We start from the raw sequence: 18,335 nt of genomic DNA on the forward strand, positions 1-18,335 counted from the left end.
TCTAATAAATAACAATAATAATAATAATAAGTTGACCTCACCTGGAACACTGCTATCATGTCACTCCTAATCTTTCTTTTCTCTAGACTAAACATAACCAACTCCTGAAACCCTTCTGGATGCCATATGCTGCGAGCTCTGCTCCTTTTGTATAGGCATTGCATCTTGCTGTTTTTGAGCCCCTTCCCCATAAAAACTGTTGTTCCACTATATCATTGCAAAGGTAAGCGGAAAAACATCATTAGAATAAATTCAAAAGCTGAAAGAGCAACTTGGAGGCTGAAAGAGAAAAATAGAAATCCCAGTCAGAAAGAGAAATTCAAGGACATCCTTTCAGTATACCTAACTATGCTGCGGCTAAGTATATTGTCAAAAAATCCTGGAATATTGCAAAGTGCAGAATATGGATCCCTGTGCTAAGAATACAAATGCTCATTGACATTTTTTCAAGCATAGATCTCTTGCAATATCTCTTGAAAGCCATAGAAGTTGAGGAAGAATCAGTGACCTCTCCTTGATCTTTTGGCTGCCTGAGTTCTTTAAAATGATCAAATTCTCCAAATAAAAGAGAATAAACAAGTTCCTTTCTTTGACACAAAGCAATTTACTTTGGAGATGATTATCCTTCCATTTTCTCAGATCACATCTAGCTGATATTTACTATGTGTCTACCAGAAATGAGTTCCTCCCAGTTTGGATGGGTTCTCCTGAACTGGTAGCAAACCACTGGTGATGTTATGATGACATCACAGAACAAGATTGGTTCGTGCTGGTCCGTGGAGGCTGCCATCTTTGGGGGGGGGGGGTCTTTTGCAAATAATAATAATAATAATAATAATAATAATAATAATAATAATAGTAATAATTTATTAGATTTGTATGCCGCCCCTCTCCGTAGACTCGGGGCGGCTCACAACAATAATAAAAACAATATACAGTGTAACAAATCTAATAATTAAAAGAAAGCATCTAAAAACCCATCATTTAAAAAACCATACAACACAAGCATACCATACATAAAACTCTGTAAGCCTGGGGGAGGTGTCTCAATTCCCCCACGCCTGGCGATATAGGTGAGTCTTAAGCAATTTACGAAAGACAAGGAGAATGGGGGCAATTCTGATCTCTGGAGGGAGTTGATTCCAGAGGTCCGGGGCCGCCACAGAGAAGGCTCTTCCCCTGGAGCCCACCAGACAACATTGTTTAGTCGACGGGACCCGGAGAAGGCCAACTCTGTGGGACCTTATCAGCCACTGAGATTCGTGCGGCAGAAGACGGGCCCATAGGTATTCTGGTCCGATGCCATGTAGGGCTTTATAGGTCATACTGCACAGAAGCTGAGTTTCCATCATTGCACATGCATCGCCATCTTGTATTCAGCTTTTGGGAGAGAATTTTTTCTGATTTTTTTTGTCACTTGCCATGTGCACGCACACAAAGAAGATACACGCCCACAAAGTGCCCCCACAAGGGCAGGAGGAAGAAAACCAGTAGCGATATAACTTAGAACCCACCCCTGGTATCTACAATTAATTAAGAAACTGAGTACCTTTGAGTGGAAAGGCAAGATATAAAGTAACTGAAGCCAGATGACATACAAATCCAATAAATAAATAAATAAAATAAGTTTGAGATAGATAGTTTAGTGCTAAGTCACAACAAGATTTGGTCTTTTCAGTAAATACTGTGCCCTAACAACAGAGCCCTTCCTATGAGTAACTAAGTTTGTACTTAATCTCCTATTAAGCTCTATGCCGGGACTCTTCCACCTGAGCTTGGGTGATCTACGGTTTCCAGTTTTTTTAAGAACACATTGTTGCTATCCATTAACAGTTGATTGTCTGTTCTGCTAGCATTTTGTTGCTACTTTGAGAACTGTGATTTTATTTATTGCAGGAAGAATAATCTCTGATTATTGTTACTACTATGTACAAAACAGTTGGGTTTGCGATATATAAGCAAGCTAACAATGGATGCTTGTATGTATTGAAATACTATAGCTTTAAGAGGTAGTGTTGCAAATTGCCCTAAGAGGGAGCCAGAAAGCATGATTCTCTCTTTCAGCTCTCTGTTCATTTCTGCTGATTCACTGTGACTGAGGTTGTAAGTTCTGTATGTTCGGTGATAGTTTAATGTATTTGTAAGCTGTAATGTATGTCTGATACCGTATGTAAGACAAAGACAGGCTTGTAATATTATTGAGAGATATTGACTGATGTAAATGTGTATGAATGGACTGTGAAACTTGCTTGTGCTATTACTAAAGGAAACACTATTTCATACATTTTAGATTAGATTAGATTAGATTGGATTGGATTGGATTGGATTGGATTAGATTAGATTTATATGCCGCCCCTCTCCGCAGAACAGTACATAGTAACAAATCTAATATTTAGCAATCTAAATTAAAGTTTTAGGTTAAAAAGTCCATAAAAGAAACCCCAATATATAAAAGACAAGCACACAATCAATCATACACCAAAACTACATGGGCAAGGGGGAGATGTTTCAATTCCCCCATGCCTAATGGCAGAGGTGGGTTTTAAGGAGTTTACGAAAGGCAAGGAGGGTGGGGGCAATCCTAATCTCTGTGGGGAGTTGGTTCCAGAGGGTCAGAGCCACCACAGAGAAGGCTCTTCCCCTGCATCCCGCCAGACGACATTGTTTAGTCAACAGGACTCGGAGAAGGCCAACTCTGTGGGACCTAACCGGTCGCTGGGATTCATGCAGCAGAAGGCGGTCCCAGAGATATTCTGGTCCGGTGCCATGAAGGGCTTTATAGGTCATAACCAACACTTTGAATTGTGACCGGAAACTGATCAGCAACCAGTGCAGACTGCGGAGTGTTGGAGTATCTGTCTTGTATGACTGAATAATTACTCATATCTCTTGGATATCTGCTGGAATCCCACGTTTCCTCTGTGATAACTGAAGGGCTTTGCACACTCCTGAACAGTTGTTTTATCTTCTGGAAAACTGCTTTGAATGCCGCCGTGTCACAAAAGTGCTGCAGAGAAGCATTCTGAGCAAATTAATTAAATAAGGTAGCATAGGGATTCCAGACTTTTATAGCAAGGAGATAGCCTATTAAAAAGGAGAGGCTACTACTGCCTGAAGTGGCACTAGTTGAACTTTTCTCTTCGACATAGCTATAAAAACCACTGGTTTTCTTCTATTGCATACTGCACCTTTTTTTTCTCTGCCTTGCAAAACAGATTGTGCAGCTACAACAATATCTTTAATCATCCCTAGAAAGTGTTTATCTCTGTTTTAAGCAAGTAAAGTTGAATGGTGGAAAAACCCGTAGAGGCAGTCCTCAACTTACAATTCCTTTAGTGACCATTCAAAGTTACAACAGCATTGAAAAAAAGTGACTTATGACCATTTTTCACACTTACTGTGATTATTGCATCATCCTTATGGTCACATGACCAAAATTCAGATGCTTGGCAACTGGCTCATATTGACATTTTGCAGTGTCCAAACGCAAAAAGATAGGTATTTCCTCCAACACCTTCTTAGGGTAATAACTCTGTACTTCTCAGGGGATTTGCCAGGGGGACCTTTGCCCAGGTTCACCTGTTTTGCCAGTTGCGGCCCTATTTGGACCAGGAGGCTCTACACACAGTCACTCAGGCCCTCATCACCTCTCATCTTGATTATTGCAACATGCTCTACATGGGGCTATCCTTGAAGAGTGTTCGGAGATTCCAAATGATCCAGAATGCAGCCGCGTGAGCTGTCATGGGGGTACCTCGGTTCACCCATATAACACCTAAGCTCCACAAGCTACACTGACTTCCTATTAGTCTCTGGGCACAATTCAAGGTGTTGACTATTACCTATAAAGCCCTGCATAAAAAACATAAGAAGAGCCATGCTGAATCAGGCCAAAGCTCGTTGAGTCCAGCATTCTGTGTCATACAGTGGCCCACCAATTGTCCATGGGGATCTTGAGCAGAAAGAGAAGGCAAGACCCTCCCTTTCCCTTGACCCCCAACAAGTGGTACTCAAGGGAATCCTGTCTGCCTCAACCAACATAGAGGCAGCACTTGGACATCCATTTCATGGCACCGGACCAGATTATGTCAGGGAACGCCTTCTGCTGCACGAATCCCAGCGACCAGTTAGGTCCCACAGAGTGAGTCTTCTCTGGGTCCCGTCAACTAAACAATGCCGCTTGGTGACACCCAGGGGAAGAGCCTTCTCTGTGGTGGCCCCGGCCCTTTGGAACCAACTCCCCCCAGAGATTACAATTGCCCCACCCTTCTTGCCATCCGTAAGCTACTTAAAACCCACCTCTGCCGCCAGGCATGGGGGAATTGCGATTCCTTTCCCCTTAGGCCTTTACAATTTTATGCATGGTATGTCTGTATGTATGATTGGTTTTTTATATTAATGGGTTTTTAATCGTTTTTAATATTGGATTATTATTGTACGCTGTTTTATGATTGCTGTTAGCCGCCCCGAGTCTTCAGAGAGGGGCGGCATATAAATACAATAAATAAATAAATAAATAAAAATTTCAATAACCATCTATATGCTTGGCATCCATGAATCTGTCCAATCCTGCCTTGAAGCTATCAAGGCTGACAGGTGTCACGACCTCTTTTGGAAGTGAATTCCATAAACCAATGACCCTCTGGGTGAAGAAATATTTTGAAATAGCCGGACACCGGTTGCGGTCAACAGTACTTTATTAAGGAGGTCGGAACAACGTCACATAAAATCAGCCGATCCATAATCAGATGACAGGTCTTATATACCCCTGCCTGCTGAGACAACCACCAATCAGGTAACATAACTTTTGCCACCCTTACAACAGCGGCAATTAACCAATAACTGTAACCTGGGTTCACCCAATGAACAACTTGTCTCTAAGCACAACTCTTACTAATCTCTGGCCAGGACATAACATATTTCCCTTGATTTGTCCTCACTTTCTTACCTATGAGCTTTAGGGAGTGCCCCCTTGTCCTAGTATTGTGTGATAGAGAAAAGAATTGGCTCAGGACCAGACTATTTACGGGACCATCTCTTGCCGCATACTTCCCAGAGACCAATAGGAGCACACAGAGTTGGCCTCCTCCAGGTCCCATTGACTAAGCATTGCAGGTTGGTGGGGCTGCGGGGGCTGTTGCCGCCCTGGCTCTATGGAATCAACTCCCCTCCTATGTCCGTACTGCTCCCACCCTACTGGCCTTCCACAAGGCCATGAAGACCTGGCTTTGCTGGGGGCCCATGAATTAACAACTATCATGGCCAAATCCTATGAATGTTTAGTATGTGTGTTGTTGTGATTGGTTAATTTATGGGTTTTTTTAATTAGGGTTTTATAATTTTTTAGATTTTAAATTTGACTTATTTTTTATTGTTTTGTTGTTGTAAGCCACCCTGAGTCCTTCAGGATTGGATGGCATAGAAGTCGAATAAATAAATAAATAAATTTCCCAGTCCACATATTATTGAGGTTCAACCTTATTTGATTTCCAAGATCAGCTTGGCGCTGTTTCACAAAAAAAGAACAAAATAGGAAGCTAAACTATTAGAGGCATACCTGCTGTCATTATTAAGTTATTAAGCTACACAAGGCTAACCTTGATGACTATCCAGAAATTATAACCGATCCAGACTGTGGTGACTGGCACAATGTTGGTTGTTGCTCAGTCTGCCCATGATGTACCACTGCTAAATAAGTTGCACTGGTTCTCAGTTCCTTTCTGGGCACAATTCTGTTTCTGTTAAAATAGTAATTATACGTTTGCCAACATATTCTCTCCTTGGCAGTCTGTTTGCTCCAAGAAATGCTTAGAATGTCCCTTTGGTCTGAATTTCCTTAATAAAGGAAAGAGTTTGCTAGCAAGTGACAGGAAAAAAGGAGAAAATTAGTCTCCTGCCAATATCAAAATTATATTTGCTACTGATGGCATTGATTACTTCAGTAATCAACAACTTCTTTCTAAACTGAAAAGTCCTTTATTACAGGGTGTATGTACATAATTCTAGAAGTGAATAGCAACAAAAATAAACTGTAGAAGAAAAAAAATGGAAAGCTGTCCTGGTTTGGGATTTCTCTATGATGTTTACACAGTGCCACCTAGTGTCAGTCGATGTATAACACTAAAATATGTTGCTATTTATTTATTTACTTTGTTCAAAACCCAAAACTGTGTGCAGGAAAGGAACTATTTAATCATTATTTGAATCTCTGTGGCCATATAAGTAGAAAAGTCTATAGTAGTTCTGCTACTGTGGAATAAGCAGCAGTTATTTTAATTGTTATTTTTGCTTTTCCACTCATAAATGTTTATGATAGTTTTCATTGCTGCAAATTCCAGGAATTGTTATTGATTCATCAGTATGTAAGTACAAAAGACACAAATAAATAAGCATCACCTAGAAATATATTTCTGAACAAATATTGCCATGGCCAAATGCTATTTTGTTGAAGTTGTTTTATTTATATCCAGAAATCACAACGCCTAGGAGAATCCCAATGGATATAAGCATGAACAGAAAGGGCGAAAAAATGCATAGATACATACACTTTTTGAAAGTCATTAGAGTTGTTAATCTAATCCTACGTAGCTTCTGCTCTGGAAATCTCACACTACTTACCAGAGCTTACAAAACTTTTGCCAGACCCATCCTTGAATACAGCTCATCTGTTTGGAACCCATATCGCATCTCAGATATTAACACCTTCTTCACAAGAAGAGCCCTTCATTCCTACACTCGAAACAGAATATCATACGAAACTAGACTTACAATCCTGGGTCTTGAAAGCTTAGAATTATGATGCCTTAAACATGATGTACATATTGCCCACAAGATCATATGCTGCAATGTCCTGCCTGTCAAAGACTACTTCAGCTTCAACCACAACAACACAAGAGCACACAACAGATTCAAGCTTAATATTAACCGCTCCAAACTTGACTGTAAAAAATATGACTTTAGTAATCGGGTTATCGAAGCGTGGAACTCCTTACCGGACTCTATAGTATCATCCCCTAACCCCCAACATTTTACCCTTAGACTATCCACGGTTGACCTCTCCAGATTCCTAAGAAGTCAGTAAGGGGCGTACATAAACACCCTAGAGTGCCTTCCGTCCCCTGTCCTATAGTTTCTCCTATATCTCATATTTCTTCTCTACTATATCCTCTATGACCTTCATTGTGTATTATTGTGTATTTGACAAAATAAATAAATAAAATAAATAAGTACAATCCATCATAAGCTATTTGGGGAATTGTGGTTCAGCAACAATTAGAAAGGCACTAATTCCCCCATCCCATTCTATACTTAAGATTTTGTAGCAAAATGTGCAATTTCAGAGAATTCTAGTTGGTTTAAGCCACCTTTGGACAAAAGAAATACTGGAGATACTGTCAATATTATATACATCTGTATGTGGCATGGGTTTGCATAGCCTCCGCTGATTGACTAGTCTAGCAGCAGGAGAAATAAACTGCTGTCAGTGGCCAGCTGGCTACAGGAAAGCCTTTAAAAGCAGCTTCCCTGTAGCCTGCCGGCATTCTGTATTACTTTCAGCTACTGATAAATAAAGGTGCTGAACTGCTCCTATGTATCAACTCTTCATTCCCATGCAATCTAACAGTCAATACCATTCAAATATAAATCATTGTATCCATGGCGTCAGAGTTGTCAGATCTATTTTTTTGAAGCCTATAGAAATATTTGATGGAAAGTTATTTAGTGATCTGAGCTAGGGAAAACTATTCCTGAAGACTGGAGATCATCTTTAGCTTTTCTATTCATCTCATATTTCCTTTTTTTAAAGTTTTATTTATTAATTTTTTCAATATTTTTTTTTAAAAACATCACAATAGTTTTGCACAGATCAAAACCGATCTCTTATATCTGTTCAAATGCTTGTTATTGATATTTAACTTTACATTGTTTGCACAGATTTCTCACATTTACATAGTTCTTATATTTGTAGGTATATCACAGTTTTTAAATTTTCTTTTCCAATTATACAATTTCTGCCAAGTATAATAGTCTGAGTTGTCTAGTACTTTGATCTGCATCTCATATTTCATCCAGAAGTCAAGAAAGAGAAGCCACCAATTCATGAGGTACTCTATTCCATCCTCAATATAGTCTTATGATGAAATGGTGTTCTTTTCCTTAATGGTCAGTTGAAAACTGTTTCCTAGAAATTTCTATCTCTGGTTCTAGAACAACAATCATCTTTTATTATTTATTTATGCGGAGACTCTTTATAGAATATTTTGTTCTATAACAGAGTTTCAGATTTTTAACAGCTAGAACAAATCTCTCTTTTCCACATACTCAGAGCTTTTAGTACATCCTCACAGGATCTGGTGCTTCTTTCCTTGAATCTAACACCAGGTGACCACATGGGCAAATCCATATTGTTTTCTCATTAGTCTATAGTGCTGAAGATAGGCCTGCACTGCCATTTTATTGGATTCTTTTTCACCTATTACACTATTCAATCTCGTTGCCATTCTCTATATTCAAAATTGAAACAATGATCAATTCAGATACTCGGAGAGGGAGGGAGGGGGGAGAGAGATTCGAAATGAATAAATTGTTTCAAATGTCTGCAATTCTACTTGAGCCTTAAAATCATATGTATAATGTCCAGGAAAACAACATATTCATCCACTTTTGTTTTTGTTTTTTCTTTTGTAATGTTGTAAATTACATAGATTTTGCAATTATACAGTTACAATAACTCGTCAGCTCTTCATTTTCAAGGTAATGTACAGATCTAATACAAAATATAAGCTTGGTGGATTTCATAAATTTATATCACAAATAGAAAATAATTCCATTCTCAGGAAGAAAATACTAAGGTTAACAGTTTTCATGTCTAGTGCAATTAAAAGTAGCCCCTACTTTCCTGAAAACAAAGTTATTGACTTTATCCATCTTCTTAATGAATCAAACCAAATAAATTAGCTAATTAAAAGAAATTTATTCCAAGCTCTTTTTAACCTATCATCTATTAGAATCCCTGACTTTTTTCATCAACTTGCAATTTCATTCTTGCCACAATAATTAAATTAGTTTGATCAGCATAGTTCTTTCTCCTGTTTAGGGATCATCACGGCTGGATGTGCAAGCTACTGAAAGGCACAATAAAATATCATGTTACACAAGTTTTGTGTATTGTGATGCAGGGTATTGTTTGAAAACAGACCACCCTTGTATTCAGAAGTCACTCTCATAATTTAGCCAAAAATATGCAAAAAAGACAATTGCAGTCAAGCATGAAGAATCCTGGATTCAGAATATGAAATTTAAAAAATTGCCTTTTTGAAGCAGATCTGGTTTTATATCTGGTGATGTAATTGCTGGCTATGCCCAATAGTTCCTTCAGAGATTTCCACTTAAACTAAAATTGGAAATGGGCTCTCTGCTGCGAAACAGAAGGATGACCTTCATCCTTCCAATTCTACACTTTTAGAGCATTTGTCCTATCCTATATCCTAATTCTGTTCCTCCTTAAGGTAGGATGCTTATGATGCGGTAACTTCAAAATATTTTGCTTTGAAAAAATATAGTTCCTTTAGGATTGCATAAAATAGGCATAAACAGGTACCTTAAAGCAGCGTTTCCCAACCGGCACACTAGTGTGCCGCGAGACACGGGCAGGTGTGCCGCGAAGCTCCTAGGGAAGCTCCAGCTGGGCGGGGCGCTGCCGGTGCCTCGGACCTGGAACTCCCACTCGCAGCTGTCCCCCGGCTCCTGCTTCCGGCACAAACCTGCTGGGCCCCAAAGAAGGAAGGCAGGAAAAAGGAGAGCTTAATTCTTCCGCGTAAGGAGCTGGGTGTTGGAGTTTGGGGTGGGGAGCGATGAAAGTGCGGAGGCTGGCTCCGCGGCTGCCCCCACCCCAGTGCCTCCGCTCCCCTTGCGCCCCTGGCTTCTCGCCGCTGACGCCCGCCCGCCCAATCTGCCCCTTTCTCCAGCTCCTCCCGCAGTGGTGGCTGCAATGGCGGTGAGCGCTCAGAGAAAACCTTCTCACAGCGGAGGTCGGAGAAGGTTCTTTGGAACATCGGGGGTACGTGCGTGCGCACGCACGCGCGCCCTATCCCCCAGCCAGCCTACCAGGAAAAAGCTTTGCCGGCCTCCGCAGAGAAGAAAGGAAGAGAGAGAACAAGAGAGAGAAAGAAAGGAAGAGAGAGAAAGAGATAGCAAGAGAGACAGAATGAGAGAGAGAGAGAAGAGAAAGAAAGAGACAGCAAGAGGGGGGAAGGAGGAAGAGAGAAAGAGCAAAAGAGAGAGGAAGGAAGGAAGAAAGAAAGAAAGAAAGAGATAGCAAGAGAGACAGAATGAGAGAGAGAGAAAGAAAGAAAGAGACAGCAAGAGGGGGGAAGGAGGGAGAGAGAAAGAGAGCAAAAGAGAGAGGAAGGAAGGAAGGAAGAGATAGCAAGAGAGACAGAATGAGAGAGAGAGAGAAAGAAAGAAAAAGACAGCAAGAGGGGGGAAGGAGGGAGAGAGAAAGAGAGCAAAGAGAGAGGAAGGAAGGAAGAGAGAAAGAAAGAGAGAGAGAAAGAGACAGCAAGAGAGACAGAATGAGAGAGAGAGAGAAAGAGAAAGAAAGAAAGAAAGAGACAGCAAGAGGGGGGAAGGAGGGAGAGAGAAAGAGCAATAGAGAGAGGAAGGAAGAGAGAAAGAAAGAGATAGCAAGAGAGATAGAATGAGAGAGAGAAAGAAAGGAAAGAAAGAAAGAAAGAGACAGCATAGGGGAAAAGGAGGGAGAGAGAAAGAGCAAAAGAGAGAGGAAGGAAGGGAGAAAGAAAGGGATGGAGAGAGAAAGAAAGAGGAAGGGAAAGAAAGAGGGAGGGAGAGAGAAATAGAGCGAAGGGGAGGAAGAGAGATTTTTTTGTCCAAACTTTTTTGCGCCCCACCCCCACCCCCCGCTCAATGTTCCCCAGGATTTTGAAAATGTGAATAATGTGCCGCGGCTCAAAAAATGTTGGGAAACACTGCCTTAAAGGATAAGCATTAATAAGATCAATTAAACATTTACCAAGAACTATGACAGGGCAAAGCAAATCGTTCATAAAAACCTACAATTCAAATGACAGCTTGACGGATATTTCAAAGTACTTCAGCAAACCATCTATCATTTTTATTTCCAACAGATGTCACCTGCTATGAAAAAAACAGTATCACTAAATAACTAGTCCAATGACTGCTGAAAAATGCAGACTCTGGAAGTTTTATCATAATTCTCCAATGTTGTGTTTTTGTAATGTCTGAAGTGTTAGTTCCAGATGTTCAGGAAATTGATGGCATTCTTGGCTTTGGGTTTTCTTTTTTCTGATACTATAAAGTTGCCATTTTCTTAACTATGATAAAAGTTGTCAAATATGCCTTCTTTTTTAATGAAGAAACAAAGTAGAATATCATTTGACATCCAAACAACTCCCAGTGGGATTATGAGTGTACACATACACACAAACACAGAGCTAGATGTAAATATATAAATAAAGATATATCAATATAGTTTTCTATTTGCCAGCACATCACTTACATATGGATTGTGTCACTATTATTATCTAAATCCACTCGATACAACTATGAGTTTTAACAGATTGCATTGATTTTTGCTTAATAATTTGAAAATGGAATATCAACACCAGTGTGAAGATCAAACATTGCTCAGATTATCATGATGGAATGGAATGATAAAAATTATTTAAGTAAATATTATTTTTAAAATAAGTATTTTATTTATTTATTTATTAGTTGGACTTGTATGCCGCCCCTCTCCGAAGACTCGGGGCGGCTCACAACAAGTAAAAACAGTCACAACAATCCAATTAATTAAAATATTTCACGATTTAAGAAAAACCCCATGTAATAGCAAACACACACACAAGCATACCATGTATAAATTAACATGCCCAGGGGAGATGTTTAGTTTCCCCATGCCTGACGGCAAAGGTGAGTCTTAAGGAGTTTTCGGAAGGCAGGAAGAGTAGGGGCAGTTTATGTTGGGTTATCCCATAAATTAATATATGCTCATAAGAATATACCCTGTAAGGTGAGAAATGTTTTTTCCAAAAGCTAAGAAACTGCTCAGACAGTGAGATTGATGGCATATAAACTTAATTAATAAGTAAAGACATCTTAGTCCTTCTCCCCCATTGGCTCTTCTGCATTCTTTTTTGCATTCCATAATTGCCTTCTTGTTTAAATTTCTGTGCTTACCAATTAGCCCCATCTTCACCAGAATCTTCAATAAATTGCTAGAGATGTGCTATGTTCCTTCTTGCTTCAAATGCTCTACTATCATCCCAGTGCTGAAGGAGCCCACCATCAAGAAACTGAACAAATACAAACCAGTTGCTCTAACATATGTAGTTATGAAAACCTTTGAAAGGCTAGTGCTGTCCCACTTGTCCCACCCTGCAATTTTCATACTGAGCAAACAGATCAACAGATGATGCTGTTAATATGGCTCTGCACTACACCCTACAACATCTTGAATCTCCAAAGACCTACGCAAGAATTCTTTGTAGACTTTAGTTCAGCATTTAATACGGTCATTCCAGACACTCTTCTAGCTAAGCTGAACCAGCTAGCTGCACCTGAACACACTTATAAGTGGATCATAAGCTTCCTAGCAAACTAGAAGCCGCAGGTGAAGCTAAGCAGAATCACATCAGATACTTGTACAATTGGCACAGTCCCCCCCCAAAAAAAAACCTAAGAGAGAGTCTAATTAGATTTCTTCTGAGCATCTTCCAATGTATGCAATCATTGTTTTAAAGAAGAAACCTTCTATAACTCCCACTGAAATATACAGCGATCCATTCCTTTCCAGATGTTTGCTATTAAACCTCTTTGTAGCATTTTTCTGCAAAGTCCTGAATGCAGGACTGCCTTAGGTTGATTATTTTAGATATTTGTTTCAGGCAATACCTCCTTAAAGTAAGATGTTTAAGATATGAAATGCAGCTCAATACTTTATGAATCAGTGGGTTTTTTTCAGCACCATCCATAGTACTTTAAAGGGGAGGTCCCAAAGAAATCAATCCGAAGCATCAAAGGAGAGTTTGGTGAAAGTGCAGTTGTAAATATTCATCACTCTAAGAACCAAAATGCAAAAAAGTACAATAGTAAAGCTTGAAGTATACCTGTAGCTAGGAGATGCAAGTGTACCTTCAGGCAATATTCCAGGAGGACTTCCCTGAAGTAGACCCAGAGACAGGGTTTGAGCAATCGGTACTTTTATTCAGCTCAGAGAATAAGTGACAGCTCAGCAAGGTAAAGTGACAATTCAGCGAGTACCGACTGGCTCTGCAGGGAGAAGCCGCTTCTTTTATACTTTTGCGGTTCCCGCCAAAGCGAGAGCCGGCCGCGTCTGAGCCAATCAGGAGCGACTTCCTGCTTGGGCTCAGACAGCGCTGGAAAAGAGGAACAAACTATTTACAGCGTTACAAGGTAGCCATGTCAGGATACAACACCCCTCCCCTCATAGTTGGACCCATCCATCAAGAAAGCCACGTGACGAAGTCGTCCAATCGGTGAGGCCTTCGAGACTCTCGCGCTGACCTGCGCAGTCCATTTTCTCCTTCGCCACTGACTGTGGAGGATGGCTCGCCGCTGCTCTCCCGGTGCGGCGGACTAGGCCTGGCGGGCCCAACGAAGGCCTCGGAGGACGAGGATGGCTCGGCGTCGCTGGATGGTTCCCCCTGGCCCGATAAGTCTCTCTGCGTGTTTCTTAGTTCGGGCAATGTATAAAAGTCTGTTGAAGGGGGAGAGTCCGAGTCAGCGGGTTGTTGTAATTGGTTTTCAGTTCGTTTCCGAATGTGGTCTATGTGTCGTTTCCACAAACGACCATCCTCCAGTTTAACAATATAAGTCTTGGGTGCATTTTGCTTAACAATAATTCCCTTCATCCAGTTTACATTTCCATCAAAGCATTTTACATATACATTTTGACCCAAATACATTTCTCTTTCTGGTTTTATGCACATTTGGTTATTATTCAAACAGAACCTTGGGTTTAACCTGTCTAGTGGTGACCTCAACTTTCTCCCCATCAATAACTCTGCTGGGCTTACATGTGTGTGCGAGTTAGGGGTAATGTGCTGGGTTAATAAGAATTGGTCCAAGTTCTGTTGCACATCTCCAGGGCCTGACCTGTGCAATGCCTCCTTTGCCACCCTTACGTAACGTTCTGCCAACCCGTTAGCCCAGGGCGAGTAAGGCGAGATGAGGGCATGTCTGACCCCCAGGCCATCTAGGAATAATTCGAATTGCCTGGCTGTTAGTTGTGGTCCATTGTCAGACACCAATAGATCAGGGCAACCATGGGATGCAAACAGTCTGCTCAATACCTTGATAGTGGCACTTGTGGTTATGTTGTTCATTGCTATTATTTCCAACCATTTGGAGAAAGCATCAACCACTATTAGGAAATACTGAGACCCCACTGGGCCAGCAAAATCAATGTGGATCCTAGACCAAGGGCCAGCAGGCTGTTCCCACTCAGCCGGAGTTGTTTTGGGGGGATTGGGCCTAGACTCTTGGCACGGGTCACACTTTGAAACCCAACTTTCAATATCAGCATCAAGCCCTGGCCACCATAAATGCCCCCTTGCTAGGCTCTTCATCCTGACAATCCCAGGATGGCCCACGTGTAACATTCTGAGTACCTTTTCCCTTAGGCGTTTGGGGATGATCACTCTATCCCCCCACAGCAAACAACCTTTTACATATGACAATTCAAGCCTTTTGTTCTTAAAATCACACACTTCAGGTTTAACAATATCATTTTGCCATCCCTTTAGAACACAGTTCACTACTTGTTTCAGGATTTGGTCTTGCTGCGTGTGTGCAGCTACCTCTTTTGCTGTGGTTAGTGGGTTTTCCTCGAGTTCTATCATTAGCACGTCTGTGGTTGGAACAGGGTCTTCTACCAAGTCTGCTATGGGGCATCTGCTGAGGCCGTCTGCATGATTGATTTCCTTCCCCCCCTTGTGGGTGAGCTCATACTGATACCCTGAGAGGAAAAGGGCCCATCTGATTAGTCTTGGAGACATAAAAGGTGGAGTGGGCTTGTTGGGGGCTAGCAGGCCTAGTAGGGGTTTGTGGTCAGTGACTAGCTCAAAGTTTCTTCCAAAAATGTAATTGTGAAACTTCTTTACCCCTGCCACTAATGCCAGAGCCTCCTTGTCTAACTGGCTATAATTTCTCTCCGTGCTGGTCATGGTTCTTGAAAAAAATGCTATTGGGGCCTCTGTCTGATTAGGTAGAACGTGAGCTAGGACTCCTCCTATGCCGTACGGCGAAGCGTCGCACGTGAGCCTAATGGGTAGTGAGGCACTATATTGGACTACTACACTTTTAGAAGTTAGTAAATTTTTTATTTGAGCAAAGGCTTCACGTTCAATTTTCCCCCATGTCCAGCGGGCTTCCTTCTGGAGTAAACGATGGAGAGGCTCTGCTACTGTTGCCTTCTGCTTTAAAAAAACGGAATAAAAATTAAGGAGGCCCAAAAATGCTTGCAACTCACTCTTATCTCGTGGCTCTGGGGCTTCTCTAATTGCTCTCAGCTTCTCAGTTGTGGGGTGGATACCTTCCTTATCTATTTTATATCCTAGGAATTCAATACTGTTAGTTCCCCAGACACATTTATCAGGCTTGATTCGTAACCCTTTGTCCTGTAGCCTCTTAAGTACTTCCCTTATTCTTTTGTTCACTTGTTCCTGGTTTTCCCCTGCAATTAAGATGTCATCAAAATATGGGATGGCCCCATTTACCCCTGACAATAGGCGTTCCATGATGCTCTGGAATATCCCTGGGGCTATGCTCACCCCAAACTGTAACCTCGTGCATTTGAAAGCCCCCCTGTGCGTTACAATTGTTTGAGCGTTTGCTGTTTGTTCATCGACCGGAAGTTGCTGGTAAGCCTGCGCCAGGTCGATCTTTGCGAATCTTTTCCCCTCCCCCAGGGAGTGTAAGAGTTGTTGTACAACCGGAATGGGGTAGGGGTGGTGTTGGAGTGCCTTATTCAGAGTTGATTTGTAATCAGCGCAAACTCTTAAGGAGCCATCTGGCTTCAGGGGTGTCACTATGGGAGTTTCCCATGGCCCCTGTTCCACAGGGACCAAGATACCTTGACTAATGAGTTTGTCCAGCTGTAAGTCTAGCTTGGGGAGAAGCGGGAGGGGAACCCTGCGAGGTTTCAGTCTAACCGGTGGGACCTTGGGGTCAATAGAGAAAGATATGGGGGTTCCCTTATACAATCCTAAGGTGGGGCTGAACACTTCAGGGAACTCTTTCACAAAGTTAGGCATAATATCACAGTTTACATTACACACACCCGAAATTTCAATCCCCAATGGTTCCATCCATGCTAGCCCTAGCAGGGAGTGTTTGGCCCCCGTCACAATAAGCATGGGAAGGGTACATTTGACATTCTTAAATACAATAGGTACATTTGCAGTTCCCAGGACCGAGATTACCCCCCCTTGGAAGTCTCTGATCACCAAAGAGGTTTGAATTAGGTCAGCCTCAGACACATTAGGCATATATAGCTTAAATTTTTCCCAGGGCATGATGGTATATCTCGAACCCGTATCTAGCTCCATTGAGCAAGGCTGGTTATTTAGTAACAACGAGATAACAATTTTAGCCCCCTTTTTGGTTGCCGTGTTATTCACGGAATATTGAGAGTTACCTCTATTGTAGTCTCGGTTAGCGGTGGGGTAATTCCTTTGACCCGAGTTGCGGAACGGTCTCCTGTCTCGCGATTGGGGGGGGTGGTTTTGGGGTCGCTGGTATTGTTGTGTGGCAAAAGTTTCTTCTGGTGCCGTTGCTCTGCATGCGATGGCGATGTGGCCTCTCCGGTTGCAACGGCGGCAAGTGGTGTCGCGGAACGGGCATCGATGGCGCTGGTGATTTCCCCGGCAGCCCGCGCAGGGGGCTGGATGAGTAGCTCTAGGGTGTCTCGGTTGGTCTTGCAGGAGGAGGCAGTCGTCCCCGTTGCTAGTTGGCTGGCTGCGGACGTCTGTTCCCATGGCGCTGGGAGACTCGGCGTCGATTTTGGCAATGGTTTCTCGCCTTCCGTGCTCTTTTAATTCTCTTGCCGCTGCGTCGGCTGCTTCCGCGGTTTGCGCTAATTTGATTACGGTTTGTAGAGTCGGCTCATCTTCGGTGAGGAGTTTACTTCTCACTGTGTGGTTCTTCATGCCGAAAATCAAGGCGTCGGTGAGGCGAGCTTCCGGATCTTGAAACTTGCATTGAGCGAGTACCGTTCGAAGCCGCGTTGTGAATTGGCTTATTGACTCGGTTTCTCTCTGAGCCATCATGTGAAATTGATGCCGGTAAACCACGGCTGGTCTGGTTGGTTTAAAATGGCTCGCTAGTTTCTGTTGAAGGACGTCCCACGCTGTGGCTCTTGCTTGTTCTGGTTCGGTGAGAGTTTGGGCAAGTCTACGGATCTCTGCGCCGCAGTAGTTTAGAAAAATAGCCCGTCTGCGATCGGCTCCGGCGTCCTGCATTCCCGCCGCCTCGAGGAATATCTCGAAGGTGGCCATGTACTCGTCCCAAGTCATTTTCTCGGCATCGAAAAGTTCTGGAGCCTGGCCGATCTGGATTTTGTCCATGTTGCACGCGAAGTTCTTCCGTTCGTTCGTCGCCAGTGAAGTAGACCCAGAGACAGGGTTTGAGCAATCGGTACTTTTATTCAGCTCAGAGAATAAGTGACAGCTCAGCAAGGTAAAGTGACAATTCAGCGAGTACCGACTGGCTCTGCAGGGAGAAGCCGCTTCTTTTATACTTTTGCGGTTCCCGCCAAAGCGAGAGCCGGCCGCGTCTGAGCCAATCAGGAGCGACTTCCTGCTTGGGCTCAGACAGCGCTGGAAAAGAGGAACAAACTATTTACAGCGTTACAAGGTAGCCATGTCAGGATACAACATTCCCCTCCCCTTTGATGATGTGTTGGCTGGTTCCACCTGGGCCCTTTTTTCATATGGTAAGTCTACTGATCTTTGCAATTCAATTACATCATACAATCTAGTCTACTCCTTATTTCTCTTCAAAATTAAATAACGTTGCCATGGTCAGCCCAGTCTCTCTGTATCTCACAGCAATCAGAATATACTTGCATCAATTTGTCATATTATTGCGATTTTCATACTATGCATATCATCTTTGAACACAAATTCCTGTATTTTGTCCAGATAATTTATTGCCCTTTGTTCTCAATTTAAAAAATCCTTTACCTTCATTTTGTAAAATTATACACAGAACCTGCCCTAAGCAAGTTTCTATCTTAATTCCAGTGACAAAATGCCTTGCTTTATTCATCATGT

Source organism: Erythrolamprus reginae, chromosome 3 (genome assembly GCF_031021105.1).
Source record: "Erythrolamprus reginae isolate rEryReg1 chromosome 3, rEryReg1.hap1, whole genome shotgun sequence".
NCBI lineage: Eukaryota > Metazoa > Chordata > Lepidosauria > Squamata > Dipsadidae > Erythrolamprus > Erythrolamprus reginae.